Source organism: Aotus nancymaae, unplaced genomic scaffold (assembly GCF_030222135.1).
Source record: "Aotus nancymaae isolate 86718 unplaced genomic scaffold, 86718_ANA_hifiasm-v0.15.2.pri h1tg000019l, whole genome shotgun sequence".
NCBI classification, from domain to species: Eukaryota; Metazoa; Chordata; class Mammalia; order Primates; family Aotidae; genus Aotus; species Aotus nancymaae.
The window spans coordinates 16,185,445-16,203,648 of record NW_026988431.1 but is presented as its reverse complement, the minus strand read 5'-3'; the positions used below and the strand labels follow the sequence as shown (position 1 = coordinate 16,203,648).

The window sequence follows — 18,204 nt, the reverse complement described above, 5'->3', positions numbered from 1 at the left end:
AGGCTGCAACAGGAGAATCACTTGAACCTGGGAGGCGGGGGTTGCAGTGAGCCTAGATGGCGCCACAGCACTCTAGCCTGGTGATGAAGTGAGACTCCATCTCAAATAAATGAATAAATAAATAAGCTTGTGGGAAAAAGAGGTTTGAGTCTGTAGGTAGGAAAGGAGGGAGTGATTTTAGCTGGAGATCAAGGATAAGTAAGTGATCTTAAATAGGGAAGAAGAGGAATGTTTCAGACAGAGGGAAGGCACATACAAAGGGACACAGGTACCTTCTGGGGCCATGAGAGATCAACTGGGCTGAGGGCATGGCACCTGAGGAAGCCAAAGAGTCTGCAGCCAGAGAAGGCATTTGGACTCACATGGGGTCTATGCCAGGACAAGAATTTGCCTTTCCCCCCTCCTTATGCAGGACTATGACCTAGAATTTGAATTGTGTTTTAGAAAGATTGCTTCAAGTTCCCCTGTGAGGAGCTCCCCAGTAAATAAGCCATTTACAAGAGAGGTTCCCTTTCCCTGGATTCACCATTGCTTCCAAAGGAAAAAAAAAAAAAAGCAAAAATCTCCAAAAATGAATGGCAAATTGTACAAGGGAAGGAGCTATTTCTCAGTGTTCTTTTGTGTTCGTTAGACTTTAATAGAGTATTATGTACTGTTACTATATATATATACATATATATATATATATTAGGTTAACAAAAGTAATATATTGTCTCCAGTGACTCCCTGAATGCTCCTTTGTAGCTGAATAGTTGAGGCTGAATGTAGTTATTCAGAATACCTGGACCACTATGGATGGAAGAGGCTTCTCTAAGCTAACTTTTGCTCTCTTGTCTCCTGGATAATTTGAGGGGTGGGATGGAATGCAGTCTGTTAACTTCTTTGAGCCTGTACAACATAAATACATTACATTTGACTTAATATAAACTCAACAGTTATTTACTGAGTCCTATAGTGGTCCCTGCACTGTGCTATATTTTACAGATATAAAGATAAAAGCAAGAAACAGTCTCTGTCCTTGAGAAACGCATTGGGTATTGAAAGGGGAAATAAGGCTGGGCGAGGTGGCTCGTGCTTGTAAACTCAACACTTTGGAGGCTGAGGCGGGAGGATCATTTGAGCTCAAGAGTTCCATACCAGCGTGGGCAACCTACTGAGACACCTTCTTTACCAAAAAAAAAAAAAAAAAAAAAGGTGTGGTGGCTCATGCTTGCCCCGTGCCTGCAGTCCCTGAAACAAGCAACAAAAAACAACAACAACAAAAAGGAGGAAATAGATATTTTAACTTAAGTATAATAACATTCGCTTATACTGTGTTAACTGTATGAACAAAATGCTGTGGGAAATAGAGAGGGGAGTAATATAGCTCACAAGGTTGCTGTGGGGATTAACAACAAAAAGGGAAGTATACGTGTAAATGAAAAAAAGTCAGTCTTAGGCTTATTACTGAGTAAACACTGTTTTTATATTATTCTGGCTATCTGCAGAACGCGCAGCCCTTGCCGTTCAAGAGTTGTTAGTTTCCTAAGCCTCAGGTTTCTTCAATCTGGCTGAACCAAAAGGAGTTTCTGCTTAGCTAGGCAGGGCCAGGGGACAAGCGAGGCCCCCACAGCTTTTGCGAGTCTGCGATTGTGGCTGCAGGTATCCTCGGTGGTTTACGGTAGTGGGCGGGCCCCAAATCCCCATGTGGTCACGACATCATTGACATGGCGGAATCCCCCATCAAACCCTCCTGGTAGTTATTTGAGCGGCGGCGGCGGCGGCGGCAGCAGCGGCTGGAGGAGGAGAGCGGCGGCGGCGGCGGGAGCAGCGAAGGGGGCGGCAGGGATCCTTGGGGCTGCCGGCTGGGAAGGCGTGGGCGACCCGGTGTGTGGCGCGCCCGGAGCCCCGCGTTTCAGCCCTAGGGAAGGTAAGGCGTGCAGGAGCCGGGGGCTGGAGGAGAGCGGGACCCCGCTCTCCATCGCCGGGTCGCGGTGCACTGGAAAGCCCCGGCCTGACGCGGAGTCCGCCAAAGTGCGTCCCTGTCCCGGGAGCGCCCTGGGCTTCCCGGCAAAAACTTGGCGCCGGAGTGCTGGGGCGCCCAGCGCTCGCCTGGGCACCCCGGGAACACGGGACCCGGGAGGGGGCGGCCCCCGCCTTGCTAGGCTTGGGTTCCCTGCCTGTGCCCCCGGCCTCAGGGTTTGGAGGAGTGAAAGAAACCGGTAGATTCCTCCTAAAAAAAAAAAAAAAATCTGGGCAGTGGCTCGCGGCCTCCCCCCACCCCCAGCCTTCCCAGCAGATTTTGTCCGAGGAATCCGCTCCCCCTCCCGGAATCTCCGCGGCAGGAACGCTGCCCAGGAGGGGGAGGGCGGGCGGCGAGGCCGAGGAATCTTCGACGTGTCACCTTCTGAGGCTGTAGATTTCCATATGGTGGAGGGAAGAGGGCGGGTGTGCGAAGTGGGGCTGGAAGTTGGGGCCGCCTCTCCACGCCGGCGGGGGCGGTCGGGGGCCTCGAACTTGGGGATGCTCGCGGGGAGGGTCCCGAGCCCGCGCCGGCCTGTCCCCCCCGCCCCCGACTGGGCCTCTCCGGGACACTCCCCGCCCCGCCGCTGGCCACCTCCGAGCGCGCCACGTCCTCCCTCCCCGTCCTGCCCCCCGGGCTCCCCCCGGGCTGGGGGCGGTAACCGGCGGCCGCGGCCGGACTTGGCGAGCCTGGCGGCTGGAAGCTCGGGCGGGGGAGCGGGGCGCGGCGGGAAGGAGCGGGCGACCCGGTGTGTGGGCCAGCGGAGCTCCGGTCAGTCGGTTACCTCGAGGGGCGCCTCGGCCGGGGGAGGGGAGGGCGGGCGGAATCTGCGCCCCGAGGCGGCCAGGAGGGGCCGCGCGGACCGTCTGGTGCCCGCGGCGGGGCTTGGGCCGGCCGGCGTGGGAAGGGCCTGTCACTCTCGGCGGAAAGTGGGGCCTCGGGCTGTGCCTGCGAACTTTCCCAGAGGTCCGGGTGCGGGCGTCCCGTGGGAGCCAGAGGACCCGGGCCCGCCGTCTCGAGAGACTGGGCTGCTCCGCCTGGCGGCGCCTTTGGCGGGGAGGCTTCCAGGAGTGCGCGGTCGGAGTTGGAGCTTTTGGAATCTCAGCTCCCACCCTGCCTTCCCAGACGAAAGGAAGCAATGGCTTTTTATCCAGACAGTGCCGTTTGCAGACTTCCTTAAAAGTTGCAACTTTTTATTTTCTTTTCTCCTCGACCCAGCATTTTCTTTAAACAAAATTCAGAATTTGGCCGCAGTGGGCCAACGCTGGGGCCAAAAATCCACAGGTTTCTCTCTCCATCCCTGCTGGTTTTTAGTCCCCCTCCCCCTCTTCCCTCCCAGGCTTAATCATATTTTGGAACGGGTGAGGTCTTTTGTTGGGTGGGCACCCCCTGATTGCTTGTCTGTTTATTTTTTAATGTGCAACTAATTTGATTTGAATTTCCTCCAGTTTCCAGGCCTTGCTAAAAAAAGCTAAGGAAGAGGGAATATGCTTTTTAAAATCGTTTCTTTCTTCTTTTTCCCTTCTTCTCCTCTTTCTCTCCTTCCTTCCCCTTCCTTCCTTCCTCCTTTTTTTTTTTTTTTAAATAAATGTGGCAGGAGGTGGGGCATTGGGAATGGGCAGGCACGGTGGTTGTGGGCAAAGAGTCAAAAGGGGCAGACAGACCCGGAAGAAAAGGAATCTGCTCTGGAATAACACTTTTTTTTTTTTTTTTTTTGAGGCTTCAGGCCTTGGGCAAAATTGCTTCACTCTGTAATGATTTCTGCTGCCGGAGTTGCTCCTCCACCCCTAAGTTAAAGTTGTGACCCTGGGTGCCTGGTCAACGCCCACAGCGGATAGCAGCCGGGAGGGCTGCTTTTGTGCCTTTTGTGGGGGCCCTTGGTTCCCCCTCATTGGAGGCTGACTCTGAAATTTACTGGATCAGTAAATTTCCTGGCTCCCTGGGAGCAGCTGTTAACGAGGATAAAGTCTCTGGGCATGTTTCTGGCCCTGCAAAGAGACCTCACCCATGAAGGTACAATTCTCACTTTGTTTAGACACCAGAGGGGCACCTACAGGCTGGCTGAGAATGAGGCATAGTTGATTAAAAAAAAAAATCGGTCATTACAAAATAGTTTTTAAACTCACACGTGCTTTTAAAGTGTTGTGGTTTAAATGACTTTAAGATAAAAAAGAATTCATCTGTAAAGATAGTGTTCATTTAAAAGATGTTAAAAGTGCAGGATCTCATCATGAAATAGGAGGTTGTAGCTTCTAATTACAGTATATACAATTACAGAAAGATATTCCGGTAATCTTTTAAGACAGACTTTATAAATAGCTCACATCAGACGATGGGTTATACTGGAGAGCCAGTCTTCTGGGGTTTCTTGAAGAATGCGTGGGATCTGTAAGGAAGCTCTAGGCTCTTGGAGTCTAGGTGGTAGTTTACTCAGTAGGGGTTTGTGCTCCTTTTGCTCAATTCTTTATTTAATCCAGTAGCATTTGATTGATAGGTTCATTAGAAGCTAACTAGAAGAACTTCCCACACTTTTCGGTTTTAGAAAAGGAGGCCTAGGAAGAGAAAGTGACTTATTGAGGGTCACCATTAAAGACCAAAGTTTAATACAGAATTGTGTTAATAGCTACCTCTCTGGGATATCTGATGTGTAGTGAGCACTATTTCCTGTGCTTTTATACATTATCTCATTAAAATTCTAATAGTCTTTCGATTTGGGTGGTATTATGCACGCTTTACAAACAAGGGCATTGAGATTCCCAGAATTAAGTAACTTGCATAAGATCGCGTAGCTACCAACAGTGCCATCCAATAGAATTTTCTTCAGTGTTGGAAATGGTTCTGTCTGTGCTGTCCAATACAGCAGTCACAAGGCACATGTAACTGAGTCTTTGAAATGTAATTAGTGGACTGAGGAACAGCAGTTTAAGTTGTTGTTGTTGTTGTTGTTGTTTTTTTGAGATGGAGTCTCCCTCTGTTACCAGGCTGAAGTGCAGTGCCACAATCTCAGTTCACGGCAACCTCTTCTTAGAGGGTTCAAGCGATTCTTCTGCCTCAGCCTCCAGAGTAGCTGGGATTACAGGTGCCCAACACCACGCGTGGCTAATTTTTTGTATTTTTTAGTAGAGATGGGGTTTCACCATGTTGCCCAGGCTGGTCAGGAACTCCTGACCTCAGGTGATCCACCTGCCTCAGCCTCCCAGAGTGCTGGGATTACAGGTGTGAGCCAATGCACCTGGCTAAGTTTTATTCACCTGTAATTATTTTAAGTTTAAATCGCCACTTGTGGCTGGTGGTTACCATATTGGAGAGCAAAGTATAGAACATTTTGACTCCCAAATCTTTTCACATGTAGCTGGGTCATCTTGCTCTTTATTTTGAGACTCACCCAGGCTGGAATGCAGTGGCACGATCAGGGCTCACTGTAGTTTCCACCTCCCAGGCTAAAATGGTCCTTTCTCCTTAGCCTCTCCAGTAGCTGGGACTACAGGTGTGCACGCAACCATGCCAGGCTGTTTATTATTGTTTTTTGTAGAGACAGGTCTCACTATGTTGTCTCGGCTGCATACTGCTCTTTAGATCTCTTGGTTCATTTTTCTTTCTTCTATGATATCAGAAGTTACATTCAGCCCTTAAATGGAATTTAAAGACTGAGTTAGCTATAGCTCAACTTCTTTCATATGGAGAGTGGATAAAATATGCATGTTATTTGTTAACTATTTGGTTTTAAAAAACAATGCTTACATGTCATAGTTAAAACTGGTAAAAAAAAACTTTAAATGATACATGTTTTTGGTTTAATATAGGAGTTGCTGAAAAAGTAGTCAGAGTTTGTTGGTTATTTTAGTGTAATAAAGGCATATAAATAAGAAGCAATGTGAAAAGTCACTATAGAAAGTTGAAAAACTGATCCTCTCATACCCATGTTCATCTGTTCATTTGACAGTTCTTTTCAAATGACTTCATAAGTATCAGTAAACCCCATTATTCACTTTTCCTCATGTAGCTGCAGAATTAATCTGAAGAATTAAAATCATTCTCTTACTATCAGAATATAAAAATCAAATATCAAACACATTGGATTCATCTGTGAATTGGGAAGAATATGTATAAGTTTAAAACAGAAAGAGCCTCTTGATGGCAGATGATAAAATAGTTTTCTGATTAGTGGATTTAATTTAAATTCATTGTATTTTAGAGTTTCATTTGCTAAAAGGAATTTCAACAACTTTCTGACTTTGTATGTGAATAGTGAAAATTCCAACTCATGTTAAAAGTAAGCATTCTTTTATCTGGATTGGATTCTATCTGTACATATCCAATAACCCAGTACCTTTTTTTTTTTTTTTTTTTTTTTTTTTTGGTGTGCTACCCTCAGGAAAAGGCAAATTATAGTGTAGTCTCCTTTTATTAGGATTTTTAAGAGGCAGCTGCCAGGTTCAGTATAAATATATCTGAATCTACTGTACCTTCCATAGTTATAGGACTGTCCAAGGATAATTGCAGTTCATAGTCTTAACTCTTAGACATATCCTGAAGGACCTATGTCTGTAAATTATCTTTAAATTGTTCTATGTTATTTTAGTGTTATGTGAATTACATTGCTTCCAGCTCTTTGAAAATTGTTAATTCAACTGCAGGCAAGGCATCAGTTACTGAGACTGTTCAGATAACTGAAACAACCAGTTCATACCCATTCCTGACCATTGGGACCACTGTACTATTTTCAGGATAAGAACCATGTTATAAATAGGATTATAGTGTCCTAGTGAGTGTGACAAATAAAGGAAACATGATTTAACCCATGACGTATGGTTTGATTTATAGGACATTCCCAAATGCTTCATACAAATGAGAAATTTACTATAATAGTAAAGGATAAAGATGTTTCAATGATGGACAAAGATGAGGACCACATCTGAGCATCGGTTTGAAATTGGAATATCTCCCCTGTCAAGGAGTGACTTTACTTTCCAGCTGGGTCCCTGATAAGCTTTTGAACCTCTCTTAGTCTGGGTTTCCTCATTTTAATATAGGGAGGAAAGATCTAACTCATACCTTTTCAAATGGTTGTCACAAGGGATTAATGAGTCATTATATTGAAAACTGTTTGGCAAAGCCTTATGCAGACTCCATAGTTCATTAAATTCCAAAGTTTAAAACTGAGCTGGTCCTGTGGTATTTCTTTGCACATTTTCGGAGACCTCCAAATTGTGCTTGGACAGTTTGAAAAATGCTTTATTTTTCTTTGTGATTAGTAAATAAGGTCCAAGCTTTAGATGCTGTGTTTTATTTTTACCCGGCTCCTAATGGAATAGGCGATTTGTGACCTCTCAAAAGTTGTACTATACATAAGTTGTCCCATATCTGTGCATTTGGGAAGTTGGTCTTAGCTGGGCTAGTGTTGCTGAAGTGGACAGGCCAGGCTTGATTCAGGGCTGTTTTTGAGGTGAAGGGGAAAAAGTGCAGTCTCTTGGAGGAACTTTCAGTACTGAATGATAGAGGCATAAGGTTTTAGTCTTTGTATGTTACCTTAGCCTATTACTTGAACTTTCAGCAATTACAGCTGAGAATGGGAAAGAATTGTATTTTCAGTGCAGGGAATCTTTGCAACCTTATCTGCCTTTCCACTTTAGAAATCATACATGCCTTTTCTTCATGTTAATGAGGTTAATCCATTATGTGAGATTTTTATGTGGTAAAACATTATTTTCAAGTAAATTAACTTTCATTCTTAAAGCTGTTGAGAATTCACTTAGGTGGTTAAGGAGAAGCTTTGTTCTTTAGTTTGCTGAGTCTCTTTATATATATATTTTGCCTTAAAATATATAGTATGGTTATGGCATTATTGTGTTTTAAAGAGGAGAGCATGCTTGAATTATTGTGGCTAGATAGTGGCAGCTGGACAAGCTGAGGCCCAACTGGGAGAATGACTTGATGGTGCTTAATCACTTTGCAAGGTACATCCAGTGAGAGACCAGTCCCTAGGAACAAGCTCACCTGGAGGGGAGTTTGTTTGTGATGCAGGTTCAATGTCAAGGACCAGTCCTTGGAAACAGAAGGTATGTGGGGTGGCAATTGAAGATCAGGGGACATAAATGTTTTTATTTAATTTTTTTTTTTTAGACAAGAGTCTCGCTCTGTCTCTGGAGTGCAGTGATGAGATCTTGGCTCACTGCAACCTCTGCCTCCCTGGTTCAAATGATTTTTCTGCCTCAGCCTCCCAAGTAGCTGGGACTACAGGTGTGCACCACCATGCCCAGCTAATTTTTATATTTTTAGTAGAGACAGAGTTTCACCATCTTGGCCAGAATGGTCTTGATTTCTTGACCTCGTGATCTGTCTGCCTCGACCTCCCAAAGTGCTGGGATTACAGGCGTGAGCCACTGCGTCTGGCCCAGAAGTGTTTTTAAAACCATCAAGTATAAATCACATAAGATTGATAGACTGTCATAATCAGCCATCTACATACAGATGAGGATGTTTCTGTCAGTTTGAAAATGGATCACTTATTGAATTTTTCTTTGTTTCTCCCAGTTAAGATATGCAAGTTTAGCATTCTCTTAAGTGTTGGATCAGAATTTCTGATGCCCTTGGCAATAGTTGGTGTCAGCTTATACATCAGCTTCTAATTTTTTTTCTTTTTCTTTTTTAAGATACGGGGTTTCACTGTTGCTGGAGTACAGTGGCTCTATCATAGCTCACTATGGCTTTGAACTCCTGGGCTCAAGTGATCCTTCCACCTCAGCCTCCCAAGTAGGGCTATAGCTAGGACTGTACATTCATGCCTCCATGCCTGGCTAATACTTTTTTGTTTTTATGGAGACAGGGTCTAATTTGGTGGCTCAGGCTGGTCTGTAACTTCTGGCTTGAAGCAGTCTCCCTGCTTCAGCCTCCCAAAGTGTTGGGATTATAGGTATGAACCACCTTGCATGGTCCTGTTTTATTTTTGTAATATCATTAAAACACATCGTCAGTTTCAAATAACCATTTTGGGGGATGGTGGGGAATTTTTCTGAGAAGGTGTTGAGTCACAGTGGTATTTGAGGTTCTAGGAAGTATCAAAGTGTGTCTTCTGTTAAATGATTATATTTGAGTTTAAAATGTAATTTTATTTCAGTTACTTGTTTATTGACTCAGAATGCATTCATTGCGATCTAGACCAGGTTTTTTGTTATAATGGAATATTGTACTGTGTTCTGACGTTTTTGGAATCTCGTGTAGAGTACAGTATCTACCACCAAACTCCTAGGGCTGGATGGTGGTAAGTTCGATTCTTTGCTACCTTCTGAAATGGGAGAAATGTTAAAATTGGAGGACCTTCAGGCTGTGTTAGACTTTAAGGCTTCTAAATTATATTAAAATTTAAGGATACATCTTTGTTTTGACCCTGGAAAGAGTAGTAAAGATTTTCATAAAGGCCAACTAGTCAGAAAAATTTACTTAAATTGACATGATCCGAATGCACAATTATTGAAATAATTGTCTAGAAAGTGATATTTATACACGAACAAAGGTAGTATGTTTTAGAAATAGTTGAAGATTCTAAAATCCCAGGAAATATAATGGTTTAATTTATTTTTAAGGGATTTAAGATTCCCCATAGTCTATGAAAGAGGGGTCTCTCTTAAAAATAACTCCAGTGTTCTACATGTAACTAATTAGGGATTTGCAATTATCCAGGCAAGGCTAGGATGAAGTTTGACTGCCTATGCTTTATGAAAAGGTTTTACTATAAATATCAGAAGTTTAAACAAATCTTAAGGGGAATATTTACCTAATTAAAAGAACAAACCACTTTTAAGCACCTTGGGAAAATCAATTTACTTAAGAGCAGTGTGAAAATGCAGAATGCATTCATTAATGCTGGTCTGCTGCTGGGCTTTTCATAGAGATTCAGGAGCCCATGGAAAGTTGGTGCTCTCTGATTGCCATGAAATAAATGTTGATTGACTCAACGCTATTATGTGAACGAGAAACAGCTGACCAGCAGTGGGTAGCACTATATTATTTGCTTGCAAAATATATCACAACAATAAGCACAATATCTACCTCCCCCACCCCACTCCACTCTACCAATAGACTCCAGCTATGCCTATTTATTGGTTTTGGAGTTTTTCTATTGAGATTTGTTTTGCTACTTGTTGATTTCTTTTGTCACCTGTAAGCATTTGAGGGCAGATTGGTGAGAGCAGGTGTTAAAGGTTTAAGGTGTTAGTCATTATTGCTTTCAGCTTCATTTCTCCTGCCTTTGCATTTGGGCAGAATTGTGGGAGTCCTGAGTTTAGTATTTAAACAAGCTATACACGTCTTCCTCCTCTAATTTTACTAAAGCAAGATCCTCCTGGGCAACTTAGTTCCAGGTACTGTATGAACTTGCCGGTAAAGAGAGTAAGTTTCTCTTAGAAGATTTCAGGACAATATTTTACGTTTTATACTCGGTTACTCAGATACGAGGTTTTCTAGTATGTGACTACTTAGGGGTCAGATCTGACCAGTTTTTATAGTACACGTTTTACATATAGGATACTTAATGTATTCTAGGATATTCTGCTTCATTTTCTCTTAATATTTTAAAGGTTTTAAAAACCCATTCTATACCTTCTGTATCTTTTATTTAAATCGTTCAATGGGAAAGAAAATAATAAAAATCTTTAGATGCCGTTTCTGATTTTTCATCATGTTTTTTTAAATCTCAGGAAAAATAATTCTGATTAAGAATAATAGAGGTAAACATTATTCTGAACTAGTGAATTAGATAATACTTAAATATATTGAGCTGCAATCCTCAATGACTGCTGTTGGGAATGTTAAATAATACAGCTACTGTAGGAAACAGTTTTGTAGTTCATAAATATTTACACATAGAATTACTGTATGATTCAGCAATTCCAATCCTATATGCAAAAGAAAGCAGGGACTCAGATACTTGTAAGCCAGTGTTTATAGCAGCATTATTCGCAATCCCAAAAAGGTGGAAATAACCCATGTCCATCAATAGATGAACGGATAAACAAAATATGGTATTCTATATTGGAATATTATGGTACAATGGAATATTATTCAGCCATAAAAGAATGCAATTCTAATACCTGCCATAACCTGAATGAATCTTGAAAACATGCTAAGTGAAATAAACCAGATACAAAAAGATAAGTATTGTATATATTCACTTTCATGAGGTGACTAGGACAGGTAAATTCATAGAGACGAAAAGTAGAATAGAGATTACCAGGGCTTGGGGGAAGGGAAAAGGGAGAGAGAGTTTCATGGGTATAGAATTTCTGTTTGGGATGATAAAAAGGTTCTGGAAATGAACAGCGGCGATGGTTGTACAACATTTTGAATGTATGTAATGCCACTAAGTTGAATGCAGAAAATGGTAAGTTTTTTGTTATACGTATTTTGTGACAAAGAATGCAAAAGTAAATACTGAAGATGTATCCTACACAGTCTCCATATGCCTCTCTGCTCCTCCTTGCTCTACTTCAGGCCGGTATATAGATAGTTATTTTTCTTTTCATCTATCTGTGCAGTGTCAAGGGAGATTTCCCTAAGCCATTTTTTGGAGATCAGAGAGTTTCCTTATTTTATTAACTGACTTGAATTTAGAGGAAAATGTTTAAAAGTAGATCTCTGGAGGGGAAAAAGGGTATTTTAATATTTAGATGATTCAGGGAGTTTATTAATATTCGCAAACCATGTAAGCACATTAAGATAATCTATCCTGAATAGCACAGCGAGTCATCTAGAAATCTGGGAGTAGGTGTACAATTGAACCTGTCCCATTTTCTAACCTTTAAACATTTTATTCATTCTTGACATCATTAGTACTTGTGGAAAAACTTTTGATTTCTAAGGCATCTCTGTACTCATGTTGGAAACACATTAAGTGTTACAATTCTTTAGTTCCTTAGACTGTAAAACCAAGTTACAAAAGGGATAGAGGGAAAGAAAGCACATATGTTCCGTTGTATTCATCTGAACTTGTCTCTAGCATGTAATGATTGCATAGTAGGTTCTGTTCCCTTTGTTTTTTCTTGTGAGATATTTGATGCTGAGTTTAGTTGGATCATTTACCAAAAGATGGGCACGATTTTCATTTAAGTGTTGGGATGCCAAAGCCTAAACGTGAGATGGAAAGCATGTATACTCAAAATGTCAAATAAAAGTTCTAATGGAAAGACTTAAATTTAAACACAAATAAGTTCTTAAGGAAAATTACATACCATTTGCTACCAAAAAATGTTTATCATTCATTCCAGAACTCCTGAAAAACTGTCAAATTGCAAGGGTGTGATAGTAATGTATACGTGTACTCTCTGTGGGTATATATGTTCTCTCTCTTTTTTTTTTTTTTTTTGAGATGGTGTCTCACTCTGTCACCCAGGCTGGAGTACAGTGGCATGATCTCGGCTCACCGCAACCTCGGTCTCCCGGGTTCATGTGATTCTTCTCCCTCAGCCTCTGGAGCAGTTGGGATTCCGGGCATGTACCACCATGACTGACTAATTTTTATATTTTTAGTAGAGATGGGGTTTCACCATGTCGGCCAGGCTTGTCTCGAACTCCTGACCTCAGGTGATCCACCCGCCTCAGCCTCCCAAAGTGCTGGGGTTACAGGTGTGAGCCACCATGTCCAACCTCTGAGAGTATATTTTCTTGTGTGTGTTTGCGTGTGTGTCTGTGTATAAAATGTGTGTATATATAGTATATACACTCTTTATGTGTGTATATATATTGCTGTATATATAAATGGCTTGATACAGCTCCACTCAATGAGCTCTTCATACCATAGCTGTCATTTTTGTGACCTACTAATTTCTCTGGAAGGAGGTTCATTACTAACTGATATCAAATGGTATTGAGAGTCATGGTCTCCTCATGTCCAGGGGTGATATGAAGAATTATTACACTGTGTTTAGAGTGCTCTTATTGTGGCCTAGTCAAAAGAAAATTACCTCCCTTTTTCTTTGCATATCCTCGTTATGTTTCAGAGCCATCATTTTTGATAACTTCTCATTTTCTTAAATTTCTTCTAGCACTTTGTACTTTTCAGAAGACTTGACTTTTTCATTGTTGTCTAATAATCTCCTTGTCTCCCTTATTTGTGAGTAGGGATGATTTTTGATTTAAAGGGTTTTTTCATCATGGGTTCACAGTAAATGTTCATTTGATGGCTTGGTGGCTGGATTCCCAGTTTGAATGTGCCATTTAAACTTAGCGCCTTCCAATAAGAATGATGCAGTAGACTTTGGGGACTCCAGGGAAAAGGAGGGGAAGGAGGTGAGGGATAAGACTACAAATTGGATTCAGTGTGTACTGTGTGGGTGATGGGTGCACCAAAATCTCACAGATCACCACTGAAAAACCTACTCATGTAAATGCCACCAGTTCCCTGGAAACCTATGGAAATAAAAAAACAAAATTTAGTGCCTTTCTTTGGGCACCCAGTCAGTGTGTCTTCTGCTTTAATCGCTTTGAAACATGGGCTATATTATAGACATTTTTGTGTTTCCATGGTTTTCTTGAGTTTTTTCCTCAAAGTCGGTAACTAATAAATATTTAATTAAACAAATGAAGATGAAAGGCATGCGTCACCTGGAGTGCAAACCTAGCTTTTCATTCCTTGCTATTTTAAAGAAATGAATGCTCTTCAGAGAATATGTGACTTTTTCATGTCTCTGTTAGATTGTGAATTGATTTGGAAAATTCGAACAAATAGCTGTATTTCTGTTCCATGAAAATATGGGCCTTCACTTACGTACATTTTGTTTGTTTATTGGAGTCAGTTCAAATTATAAGATAATTATTTTTAAAAATACAACTTTTAAGAGATTTGTTGTAGTTTCAAATTATCCCTTTTAAAAATGATCTTTGTCTTTTTCCTTTTTTTTTTTTTTTTTTGAGAGAGAGAGTCTGGCTCTGTTGCCCAGGTTGGGGTGCAGTGGCGCGATTGCCACTTCAGCTGCCGGCTCCTGGGCTCAAGTGATCCTTCCACCTCAGCCTCCTGAGTAGCTGGGACTACAGGCAAGTGCCACTATGCCCAGCTAATTGTGTGTGTGTGTGTGCGCGCGCGCGCATGTGTGTGTTTGTGTGTGTTTTCCTAGAGACGGGTCTTGCCATGTTGCTCAGGCTGGTCTGGAAGTCCTGTGCTCAATCGATCGGCCCTCATTGGCGTCCCAAAGTGCTAGGATTACAGGCATGAGCCACGCCCAGCCTTAAATGATCCTTTTATAAATGAAATTCTAGAAAGGACATATTAAGAGGCAGAAACCCTCTCCTCCCCAAAATGTGCTTTGCTGAGATGTTGGAGGCCCGGCTGAAAGAGTTGATTCTGGCCGGGTGTTGGTTAGTGCTAAACTAAGCCATGGAGGAAGGGTCAAAGAGCATGCCTTGGAAAGAAATTGAGGAGAGTGACCTCAGCTATTTGCAGGGGAGTTAAAACCTGTTAGAAGAAGAATCTCATGGGGCATTACAGGGCTGTGTGTTTGCAGAGGGGCCCTGCCTGTGGAGCTCTTGTTCTTTAAATCTGGGGTGGGATCCAGGTGAATTATGTGATCAGACAAGTTTGGGGAACTCAGAGGTGGAGAGTTGGCCCTCTTAGTAATCTGCCCCTTTAAGGTTTTCAATTTAATGTTCTGGAAAGAAGAGAGGTGAGAAGAGTACTTAGATTAAAGGACTCCAGTTAGGAGATAGGGCAAAATTGAAGGTTTTAATCATCCTATTCCTTGGAGTAAAATGATAGCCAGCTATTGGCAGTTTTATATAGAAATGGGGACACTTTTGTGCCCTGTACTTCTAAACCCTCTGACCGCAAGTCAGATGTAAAATATAGTAATAGTGGCCAGCAATTTTCCAGCACTTACTACTTGACAGGCACTTTCCTGTATATATATATATTCCACCCATACTTATATTCTATGCATGTTTGTATATATACATCTATCCATTTATCTATATATGAACATACTTTTATTAAAAATAATTCTGGGGCCAGGCGTGGTGGCTCACACCTTGTAATCTCAGCACTTTGGGAGGCTGAGGCAGGCGGATCACAAGATCAGGAGATTGAGACCATTCTGGATAACATGGTGAAACCCCGTTTCTACTAAAAATTCAGAAAAAATTAGCCAGGCTTGGTGGCACAGGCCTGTAGTCCCAGCTACCTGGGAGGTTGAGACAGGAGAATTGCATGAACCCGGGAGGTGGAGGCTGCAGTGAGCCGAGATCACACCACTGCACTCCAGACTGGGAGACAGACAAGACTCCCTCTCAAAAAAAAAAAAAAAAAAAAAAAAAAAAAATTCTGGAAGAGAATTGTTTTTCTATAGGTGTTTCCGGCATCCACAGCAGAAGCTGGAACATATTGAGTGCCCCCACAAATGTTTATTGAGTGAATCAAAGATGAGAAGCCATGTTCAAAAACTTTCCTAAGGTCACCTAGAGTGATTTTAAAACTTTTTTCAACTGTATCACACTGCTTCTCAGTAGTTCAAGTTAATGATGTAATTTGTATCTCTAGACTTGGTACAGTGTTTGTGTTCAGGTGGCTGAATACTAAGGCTAAATATTAGCTGAATACCTTCCATGGGCTCACCTGTCTATTGTCTAGAAAACAAAATTTTTTTTTTTTTTTTTTGAGACTGAGTCTTGCTCTGTCGCCAGGCGCCAGGCTGGAGTGCAGTGGCATGATCTCGGCTCACTGCAACCTCTGTCTCCCGGATTCAAGCGATTCTCCTGCTTCAGCCTCCCGAGTAGCTGGGACTACAGGTGCCTGCCACCACACCCAGCTAATTTTTGTATATTTTTTAGTAGAGATGGGGTTCACCATGTTGGCCAGGATGTTCTCGATCTCTTGACCTTGTGATCTGCCAGCCTTAGCCTCCCAAAGTGCTGGGATTACAGGCATGAGCCACTGCGCCCCGTCAAATCTACTTTTTTTTTTAATGAATTTTTTTTTTTTTTCAGATGGAGTCTCGCTCTGTTGCCCAGGTTGGAGTGCAGTGGTGTGATCTTGGTTCACTGCAACCTCCGCTTCCCGGGTTCAAGTGATTCTCTTGCCTCAGCCTCCTGTGTAGCTGGGATTACAAGCTTGGGCCACCATGCCCAGCTAATTTTTGTATTTTTCATAGAGATGGGGTTTCACCACGTTGGCCAGGATGGTCTTGATCTCCTAACCTCATGATCTGCCTGCCTTGGCCTTCCAAAGTGCTGGGATTACAGACGTGAGCCACCGCACCCGGCCAAATCTACTTTCAAAACAATAATATTCTGGACATTTTCCAAGAGGGAGATTTTCCTAGATTGTTCTCTGTAGTAGCAGCTTAAGCTTAGAATGAAAGAAACCAAAGAATAAAAATGTACTTCATAGAAAATAATGTATAAGAAACGCAATAGAATGAATGGGAAAAATCCAAGGCAGTTGGTTAAGAAACGGTAGTGAAGTTTTACCTTCTTCAGACACCTTAAACACTCTATGAAAGAGAGTCCTTTTACTCAGTGGTAAAACAGTCCTGTTCATCCTCAATGCCTTTCATTTAATAAGAGTAAGATGCTGTACCTACGGTTTGCACCTGGAAAAGCAAATCCTCCTAATCCTAATACTGTTCTCCTTTTAAGGGTAAGGTTTCTGGCGGTTTGGGTTGTACCGAAGGCAGCCATGGGGATGGGATGAGCGTAGCACTAGCGGGTGTCCATCTCCGAGAACTCAGAGAGCAGCTCCTGCAGTTAATTAAAGGTGACCTCAGGATTCAGAGGAGCCTTGTGCTTTCCCAGACGGCCCAGGCTAAACCTGGGTAGCTGGCAACCCTAAATGCGTCCTTTGTTAGGAATCATGTAGGGCTCCACTCCATCTTTAGAAAGTGAGTTCACCGAAGGTGAGTTAAGGACAAGGCTCTGAAGAGTGGCCTGACTTGCTGCTTGCCTTGTGTTTGTGGAGTGGTGTGGACAAAGAGACCAAGTGAAGATGCAGCCCCCCAAGGCTGTGCTGCCTGAAAACCTCTTCTGGCTTCTTCACAGGAGTATTCCTCGTGGTCTAGAAGCAGCTATGTGCTTCTCTGGAGATTGTTCCCACAGAATGGTGAAGACTGTTAGAACTACCTCCTCCTTTCTCTCCTGTCTCAAGAGGGAAGCTGGAAGTGCTCAAATGCCCCTGAACGGGGGGCAGCACCTCCAGAGAAGTAGTCCTTAATGCTGGCTGCCCACCCGCCCCCTCTCTTTACAGTTGGAGGCTGGGGAAGCCTTGGCCTCCTCCCAGCTTTCAGGACTTGCTGGTGGTAGGTCCTCATGAGGCAGATTGCCACAGCACTGAACTAATTCTTTCTTTTTTTTTTTTGAGACAGAGTCTCGCTGTATCGCCAGGCACCAGGCTGGAGTGCAGTGGCACGATCTTGGCTCACTGCTACCTCCGCCTCCCGGGTTCAAGCGATTCTCCTGCCTCAGCTTCCCCAGCGGCTGGGACTACAGGCGCGCGCCACCACGCCCAGCTAATTTTTGTATTTTTTAGTAGAGATGGGGTTTCACCATGTTGGCCAGGATGGTCTCGATCTCTTGACCTCATGATCCTCCCACCTTGGCCTCGCAAAGTGCTGGGATTACAGGCTTGAGCCACTGCACCTGGCCAGCACTGAACTAATTAAGAGTATATAGTTTCTTAAATATCAATATTATATTTCAAGATGTAAAGAGATCAGTTTTAAGCATCTATCAAAGGAGGAATAGATTGTAATTTTTGGATTTGAGCATTTTATTTGCTTTAATTTCTTTTAAATTGCTTGGACTGTCTTTAACATCACACACTCACCACCATCACCAAAATTTGCTGTATATTTTTACTCATTTTAAAAGAAATTACAAAATCAGTCATTTGAGTCTTTTAGGAAGTTCATCTTAAAAATGAGCCCCCCCTTTTTAAAAATTGAGGTGGAAGGAGAAGAAATGGGTAACAATTTTAAGGTAATATTTTATTGCAGGCTTTGTTTAGCAAGACATATCTTAGCGTACTATACAGTTTTCTCACTAATGAAGAAACCTAATTATTTCCAGTTTTATTTGATTTTGGACCTATTTTATTCTTGCTCTGTAATTACTGTCCTATAGCTTTAATTAGATCTTATTGACACCTGTGGCAATCTTAATAATTTGAAAACATAGCTTTTTAGCTCTGACCATTTGCTTATTATATTCAATTTAAACAGGGAAAC

The 18,204-nt window shown here is 42.5% G+C and overlaps 1 protein-coding gene across 2 annotated transcripts in view; it reads left to right on the top strand.

Annotated features, from left to right (window-relative positions):
* The first annotated feature begins 1,819 nt into the window (after positions 1 to 1,819).
* Positions 1,820 to 18,204, top strand: part of FNDC3B (fibronectin type III domain containing 3B) — a 371,599-nt gene continuing 355,214 nt past the window's right edge. Inside the window, exon 1 of one of the 2 annotated variants that reach the window (XM_012466702.2) lies at positions 1,820 to 1,909. The gene's annotated coding sequence lies outside the window, so the exon portion shown is untranslated. Of the gene's footprint in view, positions 1,910 to 2,717; positions 2,774 to 18,204 lie in introns of those variants that run through there. The other variant, XM_021674622.2, reaches the window with a different exon arrangement.